The following is a 9,360-nucleotide window of genomic DNA, read 5'->3' as shown; positions in this document are numbered from 1 at the left end:
AAGGAAGGAAGGAAGGAAGGAAGGAAGGAAGGAAGGAAGGAAGGAAGGAAGGAAGGAAGGAAGGGAGGGAGGGAGGGAGGGAGGGAGGGAGGGAACATATCCAGCTACCAAAATCTCAAAACTCACTTTGTGTATCTTCATCCAAAGAACTGCTGTCTTGTAGCTTGGCTGGACAGGGAAGTAGAGGGGAGGGAAGTAGGGTCCAAGCAGGTATGATCAAACAGTGGACCATTTGTTTCTGAGCAAAGTAATCTTTAGACAGTTCATCATTTCCAGGACCATTGTTATGCTAATTCCCCAGACTTAAGGAAACCTTCAACTCTTTCCCTTTCAGAATGGAATCATTCCTCCATCAAGAGTTAATTTTAAAAAGAGAACAAACAGAAGGACTTGATGTTTGGCAAGCCCAGGGTTAGAATGTTCCCATATACACATACACATTAGAAGAGAAGTATCTTAGTATTCATGATACTAAGCAAAAAGATTTCAATTAGGCATGAAAAACAAATATCACAATTTATCTCAATTCTTCAAACTTTTGTGTTCTAAAGGTATTTTTTTCACTTTTCTTTCTTTCTTTTTTTTTTTTTAAAGTGTCTTTCAATTCAAGTTACCCTTATTCTGGGTCCTTTTTTTCCTTCCCTTTGGTCAAAGCATTTCTGAATTTCTGCCAAGAAGTTACTATGTAAAGCCTGTTGTACTCAAGAGTTGGATTCCCATTCCTGGAATCATGACTAGCAACCCCAAAATAGAGTGCATTGTTTTTTCAGAAGGAAAACAAGAGAGGAAAGAAACCTTAGGAACAAATAGAGAAGGATGAAGCCAAGCGACAGTTACAGACTCTTCAAACTCTTCAATAGGCATTTAGATTGCCTACAGATGAATTTAATCTAGATGGTAGGAAAATCTGCCTTTGAAGTATGGTCAGCTCTTATAAATTAATTTTATGCAAAGCTACCTATTTTTGCTTCCTCCCTACTTTCATTCAGGAATCAGCATCTTTACAAATATTTGCAGGGCACGACACCTTGGAATGTCCTGTTTCTGCTACAGAACACACTTTTTTTTTATGGACACAAAGTGAAACTTCATCACAATTACATTGCAGACTTGTTCCCTGGGAGAAGAAAAATGTCACAGTTTGTGCAAGAGGGGATTAAGTAGACTATGAAACAGATTTTGTTCACATGATAGTGAAAGCAAATGAGCTAGCAAAAAAAGGCCATTTTTTCAACAAAGAAATTCTGTGAATTGGCAGAAAGATTGAGTGCTGATGTGTAGAGGATATTTCAAGAAACATCCTTTGTCAAAGTAAGGATATCACTGAATCCTTTTCCAAAGATTTATACCAAATTACCTTGTCAACTTTATATGTTATGTGCTGATTTTTTTTTGCTGATTTTCATCCCATACAAGTTCAATTTTATTGTTATATTAGCTTTTGATCCCATAATATTAATTGCTATTAAGAACAGAAAGTTGAAAAGCACAGAGAACTTGGCTGCAGAAAACAGAAGAAATTTGAGGTTGGCAAACTTATTTTTCTTTTGTAGGGGAATAGAATAATTGATTAACATTGCTAGCAAATTATATTCAAACAGGAAGGTTATTAAATCAGCAAAAGAATATGAAAAGAAGAACAAGCTTGAAAATGAAAGAATGTGAAATGTGAAAACATTTCTACAAACTCTATGGAACTTTACAGTGGTTAACTAATTCTTTCTGATACCATTAGGACTTTTATAATGACAGCAGGAGGGAATTTAATTTCTACTCCAGAAGTTTCAAATCCTTTCACTTGAATTAAGAGGACCTTTCCTAACAACATGTTTTACAGTATGCACTGAATGTGGCTGATTCTATACATTTAACAGCTGATGACAAGATCATTGTTTCCCTGTGACATGCATGTCAATAAAGTGTTTTTAGCTAAATAAAATATGAGTTACTGATTAAGACATTCATGAGAAAGAGATATGAGACAAGATGAGACAAGACAGTGATTTGGGCCTGCGCTCCACGTGTGTCAGCATTACAAAGGTAAGCTTGAGAAACTGAAACAGAAGAAGTGACAACCCATCCTTGGAAAGTTCAGTCCCTTTGAAGGATTTCAAATTGTACACACAAAAGAAAGGATCCACTAGAAACACTAATTCTCTCACAGATATTTCCCAGCAGCATTTGAAAAGCATTTATATATGTCCAGTATAAAAATACATATTTAACTCTTATATGTTAATCTTCCCAGGTTAGAAATACTTGTTATCTGACTGGATTACCTCAGCTATGTAACGGGAAACCTGACTTGTCTCTCTTCTGTTTTTAAGCAGGGAAACAGTTCCATAAAATTTAATATCTACATTGTAAGGACATAGTCAACATAAAAGAGCTTGTGAAGTCATCAGCCCAAGTTTAGAAATCAATTGGAGCATTTAATTTAGGATTGAGCAGATTCTCAATGTGGGCATATTCAACTCTACTTACCTCTCCACCAATAGATACAGACTTTGGCACTTAAGATGTAGAGGACCACTGCAACAGACAGCTAAAACTGTTGTACATTTGAGTTGCATAAACTAGAACCTCTCCCAAACTATCTAAAAAACAAGCTTTCACAATGATGTCACAGGGAAGAACTGTTAAGGTCCTGAAAGTGTCATAAGGTCATAAATCTTTTTTTCTATTCTCTCTGAGTGGTAGGCAAAAGGGAGTAGAAGACTTAAATATAAATACAGTTCACAGTCCTGTAAAACTGATTCCACAGATAACACTTGAAGCTATATCAAATGGACATGAACAAAGTTTTCCTATACAAAACTTCCTTATGGAGCTCGCTGGCCAAAACACAATATAAGACTACCAGTGAAATCAGATTGCAAGGGACACACTGTTTTATTTTTCTAATCCATGTTGGTGCATATTCAAGTCTAATGAATATAAAACGCATGTGTATCTCTAAATAAACTAGTGTGTTTGCATTTAAAAATGTGACTATGTCAGTTTCTGTAATTAGATCCCTTAGCATCTGTTATTGATCATTCTTGCACTTCTTTAGCTTACACTTGTGAATCAAGTAAAATGCGGAGTATTACTATACAGAATAGCAATGTCAGCGTAAAGAAAACATCCATCCTGTCCAGATYTGCAGGGCCAGACAGACATGCTTGTTTATCAATCTAATTTGCTCTTGGCCCACAGTGTAGAAAGCTCTGTTTGACATCTGCAGAAAACTGTGTTTGGGCAGTTGGCGCCGCACTATCACGAGGAGAGGATATTCAGGCATTTGGGAGAACTAGTTAAAACTAGGCCTGAGGAGAGAGTTCATAGACAGGCACTCCCTGTTTTAGCACAAACTTGGACTGCCATTTATTTCTTGGGAATGACAATATGCAAAGAGAATGTGGAAATGAATATGACCTGATTCAGAGAGTGAGAATTTTCTCCTCCCAAACTCATTCTCAATGCTCTACAATATATAGAGCCCACAGAGACTGCTTTATGCTCTGCTGCTTTCTCTTCTGCAAGTAGTATTTAAGTCCTTTGTATTAAGCCRAGGTGTGCTGTTGAGGGCATCTGAAAAGGAGCTATACGGATCTAGTAAARACATTTCTTTCTATGTGTCTCTAAAGAACAGGCCCAAAATAAGGCAGATCTGAACAGTACATGTTCTGAATCTCTCATTTATCTCTTGAGCATAGCTTTGTAGCTATAACGAACAAAGTAGGCAATATATATTGATTGCTAAATCCTGCAGTGGTATAACTTTTGGATAAGTACACTAAAATATAACCAAGTTGAGACTATTTTTCACAAATAGTCTCAAAATCGTAGTGGATTTAATGCAGAAGAAGTGAAGCCCATGAAACCTAGCTATATGACAAATATCTTGAAGAAATGAGAAAACATGAACAAAAATGAGAGTCAGTTTGGACTTGATCCTCTTAGGATCTCCCACCGCTTTATTTCCTCATACTTCTCACATTTTAAATATTAAAATTTCAAAATAAGATAAAGACGAATGAGATTTGATATAGAACACGAGAGTGAAACAAGAAACATCTTTCATAGTCCAAAACAACTAAGAGATTTGATTGAGAATTAGTGATATAAAAAGTAATCATAAGATCTTTCATGTGGTTACTGTTGTTAGTTATGGACAGGCACTGCTACTTACCTGTCTCAGATAGTATATGTCAGAGTAGCAGTAATATATATTGTATATATAATAATGTCTAAGAGAATAAAAATTGAAATGTGTTTATATCTCCTGTACATCAATAGCAAAAAAAGTGACTAATATGCTAGTGCTACCATTGAGGGAAAACTCATTTATCTCCCTTATTGATCCCTCGGATAATTATACTGTACATCAAAGGAAATTCAATTATATTCGTGTGTTAGTGTGTGAGCTGCATTAGCATCAATTGAATTCATGATAATTCAGCAGAGAATAAGCTTTCAAATTAAAATGAATGCAAACTTTTACAGTTTTGCTTTCACAGATCTAAAGCATTCAACCAGGCAGACATAGTCATTATTTCTAATAATTTTAACAAGGCAGTTAGTTAAGACATCGATGTAAATGTGAATGCAGGGTGCAATCTCCTCCACTTGATTTAGGATTCCAACTTGTATCTACAGTTTATGCATCTGCAAAGGACTTTTAGCATGCAATGCGTCTCTTTGACATAAGGGACCTGGCCATTTGGGGAAAGTCATCTTTAGGAAGTTAAAACTTAGGTTCAGACTAGGTCCCTAAATTTTCTGAACTGGATCTCACACTGTTTATCGTTTTGTCTTGAATAAAATGATTTTATTCTCATCAGTCTTAGCAGATATTTCCTTTCAAAAATGCTAATAGTTCCAACTGTCTACTGCCAACTCCCTAGATCACAGGGCAGTGAAGAGTGATCAGTTAAATCAGGCCAGCCAAAATCCCAGCCAAAATCCCAGGAATCACACTCCTGTGATACACTGATTTTCTCCTTGAAATGGTTGCCTACCTGTCACCAAATCCAGAGAGGGACTGCAGCACTGTTGGACAGCCCCACACTACAGATTTCATTGTGGAACAGCCCTATCCTATGTCCTCAATCAGATCCAGGGGATGTAGCCTCCTCGTCAGAACCTGCAAGGGAATGCCCATCCTTGTCCTTTGCATGACACATTGTACAGTCTCACGCATTGAGCAGAAGGGAGTGATAAATGTGTTGTCACTGCAAAAAAATGGAAAGTCAAATGGAAAGTATGAAAATATACAGTTGTTTGAATTTAATGTCAATGTTAGTAACACAGAGAATGCTTCTCTGATTCAGTTATTTGTACTTTGTATTACTGTATTCAATAAATCTCTCTATTAATGAAAGCTGTAAAGCACTTCCAGATGGCCAGCCTTCTGGAAACAAGAATGGGCTAAAGCCCGCAGCCTTGCAGAGGAATTCAGGTTCATCTGTTGCAGAAGACACAAGGCTTTTTCCCTAAACATGCTGGGACAAATAAATATAGTAAGGAATGCAAGTATCAGCCCCTGGCTGGACAAAATTTCCATACAAATAGTAGGGTGTGGCTTGTGAGGGCAGAGGTGGCCATACATTGAATATTATTAAAGAGCTAATCCTTTACTAAAATGACGTAAGCCATTTATGTAAGCTCACTGGTATTACATTATTTTACATTCATATCATGTACATATACATACATATCAACATTATTTTAATGTTGATAGACATTTTTATTCTTTTTCCCTGAAAATGTAAAGCAGTTTGTAGGTCATAGCAATGACCATAAATTCTTAAGGAATGTTGTACAATTGTCATAGGAAAAAAAAAGGATTGCATTTTGACTTAGTTAAGTTGCCTCTGAACTATTCAGTTTGGGATATTATATAAAATACAGCACAGACTTGCTTCTTTCTTAGAGCTATGAACAGAAAGTGTTCAGATGAATCCAGTCACAATATGAAGATAATAAGTAAATTATATTAAAGAACACAGATATATGTAAGTATCTAGAAATCCTACAGGAGTATGAGTCTTTTCAGAACTTTTAGGATTTAAATAATGAACCTTATTCAGGGCTATAAAAGTCAATGGCAAGTTTGGCTTGGTGGAATTCATTGACTTCAGATGTCTATAGCTCAGGCAGCCACTTAAGATTCCCTTTATAGTCGATAGACTATAGTGAAATAGGTACATTTAGGATAAGATTCATCTGACTGCTTTTCACCATCTGTTTTAGGATGAGATGAATCACAGTCTAGAAGTGCCTCTTTCATTTCATTGAACATAAATGAGAGTGAAGAGACTCTACTTCAGATGTTAACATCTACACTATGATTAATGGTGATTATGACTGCTGTTTTTATTCAGTCAAATGAATCCCAACTATATTGACTTTTGTGGGTTTTTAATTAAGCTCTAGTTAATTTAGGGAAATATGTTGCCTCCTATCCAAATAGCACTGTGAACAACAGGAAGCAAGTGAGACTAGGGCCTACTCAGGCAACTATTATATGTTATATGCACAGTAATTGGTGGATTATTAATGTACATTTAAAATTGGGAACAAGTTTGATGGCATATTTTTCCACTAGTGAAACAACTCTTTCGTTCAACAGAGAGATATGATTACATGGAAATGAAAGATTCAATTGCTTATAGGGATAGAAAAGGTGGATAGAACAAATTTGGAGATAATTTTTTTTTAAGAAGAGTGTACTTGAAAAAAACACTCGTCTGAAAGGGAGTAATGAGGAGAAGGGGAAGGAAGCTGAGGGAACATGACGGGAAATAGAGAAAGACAGAAATAAAAGGAAGAAAAAACTTGCTAAAGCTTAAGTCATATCTTTCTGGAGACTAAATGTACTTGAGGATCAAGAGGAAGAAGCTCTTCTAGCTCCCTTGACTGTCCAATTTGAAAACAAAAATTATGTGATGTCACCAAAAAAATCATACCTTACACTTGTATTATTGTAGCTAAAGAAAGTTTTTGATATGGCCTCTGAGACATCTTCAGAGATAGATAATGACATAAAAATGAAACAAGTCAGGCAGATTTAAAAAGATATGAAGAGTCTCAGTTTCAATTCCTTTCTTAAAACTGCTGTTTTGAGATGCAGGTGACTGCTACACACTAAGAGCACTTATAGCAGTGCTATCTAAATGTATGAAATAAAAGAGAATATAAAAGAAAAGAAATATTATCTCCCATGTTGCTGGTATCAATCTCAAGTTTGTAAGAAAAGATAGGGAAAAATAAAGACAAATGTAAGCATCATTTATTTAATGCTTTGGCAGGAGACATATTTTTATTATATTTATTTTATAAAATGGTCTTCAAAAGACCCAAAGAACAAATAAGTTACTATTAGCGCCCATTTCTCTTCTCATCATCTGAAGTTCTTGGAAAGCTTCCTGCATGCATCCATATGGTTACAGTCTTCCAGATTTGTCTTTTGGCACTGACATTTATATTTTACATTTCTATGATCTATAGCTCTCATATATCAGTGACAACATGAACCTTCAAAAATTTTTTTTGTTWTTATTTTTTCTTTTTCTTTCTTTTCTTTAATAATCTACTGTTAGCAAGATTGTATTGTTAGCAACATAACGTCCTAAAAACACATGCCTGAGACATCTAAGTATTCTGGAAGTGCTGGACTTCCTTCTGGAAGTTCTGGATCTTCCTTCCTCTAGCAATATCTTCCAGTCTACCACAAGTAGATGGCAACCATGTATGCCCAAAAGTGACCTTTTTTTGTAGGCTCTGGATCAGCACTTCAGGTATTTCAACCTYTCATAGTCTTTCACCCTGACCCCCCTGGATATTGACCCTCCACCACAGAGGATGTCCAGTCCTCTTACCACTGAGTGTTTTGGTGCTGTAGGGCAAGAAATGACCAGTGAAATGGAGAGGTCATCAYGGGGCACTGAGAGGTGAATGATACTAAGAAAATTCACTTCCTGGCCCAATGACTTCAGTACAGCTTCAAGAGAGGTGGCTCTGTCATTGTTTTAGCTCCTGTGGTTAATTTTATAAATCAGTGAACAGCCCTGGCACTGCTGACTCTCCTCCTTAAGATTCCTCCTTAAGAGGTTGCTTGGAGCAGCTCGCTTTCAGTCAATAATCTCTAGGTTAGCACAAACCACTTCTTCTCACACCTGTGATTGTATCGGGGGAGAAAAAAAAGACCAAAATAAATATTTACAGTGTACATGCAAGAAGAAAAGGGCTGTTTTCCCTTTTCTGTCGTTGATTTCCTCTGTTCCTCATTTGCTGTTCCTACTCTATTTATTTATGATATTGTGTCTAATGTGTACGGCGTTTCATGGGCAAAAGCTCTTTTTCTTTGCCATTGTTGTTTGTGCTGGTCTTGCACAGGATGACAAAGAGCAGGGGAAGCAAAAACAGAGAATACTTTAGATAAAAGAAGTAGTAAAACCACAAAAATTGGCCCAAGGACTCAGAAGCAGATACAGTCACTAAAATGATTGTTAAACTCCTTTTTGAAATCTATTAGCTTTCACATTCACAATGTGTCTTTAAAATGGCATGTGTTATCATTTAACTCAATAGACCAGCAAAAAAAAGAAATAAAAAAAAAAATAAACACACACATCTAGAAAAGATTTGTTTAAAATTAGGTTTCCTTCTAAATGTTTAAAAAGTACTGATGAACTCTTGTTACTGTTCATAGGCTTTCACATTCTTCTCTCAAATAGTTGCAGAATTCGTTACACATTAGAAAAAAWATAATAATAGAGAGTATTCAAAAATAAAAAAATCTCTCAATTTTGGAAATATATCCACTATTTCAGGCCAGTCTGGCTTAACTCTGCTGTCTTGTACATGCTCTGGAAAATCAATAGGACTTAAGAAATCAAGTAGTTCTGGGGTCCAGTCTTTTCATTTGGAGACCAATAAGATTTCTGCCTATAGAGGACTTTTACATCCACAAATAGCCTAGATAACCAGAATTCCTCTCTGTCAGGAATAGTCTTGCAAGAGACCACTTTAATGCATTCAGAATTGAGTAGTAATGATCAAGAAATAATATCCTTCTAAAAGAGTTTAATCATTCATTTGCACTAAACTGAGGCTTGCTCTAGTGCTGTTTGTTTATAGCTCATGTAATACTCTGAGATGTTCTAAATTTGCGTGTTTACAAGATGAATGCATTTCAAACGCCAGAGAGTCCCATGTGCTACCAGCAGCCTGTCTGCAACATCCGGCACAGCAAGTCCCTAAACTGCTGATTGCCAGAAGGGCATCAGAGAGGCACCTCTCCTTACTTACTTTACTTGATTCTTTTTCTAAACACTTGCTATTGTCAAAAACAACAAAAAATAGAGAGAAAAG

The sequence above is a fragment of the Nothoprocta perdicaria genome, unplaced genomic scaffold, assembly GCF_003342845.1.
Source record: "Nothoprocta perdicaria isolate Ctin4 unplaced genomic scaffold, notPer1 scaffold_37, whole genome shotgun sequence".
Taxonomy (NCBI): domain Eukaryota; kingdom Metazoa; phylum Chordata; class Aves; order Tinamiformes; family Tinamidae; genus Nothoprocta; species Nothoprocta perdicaria.
This window is presented reverse-complemented; position numbering follows the sequence as displayed.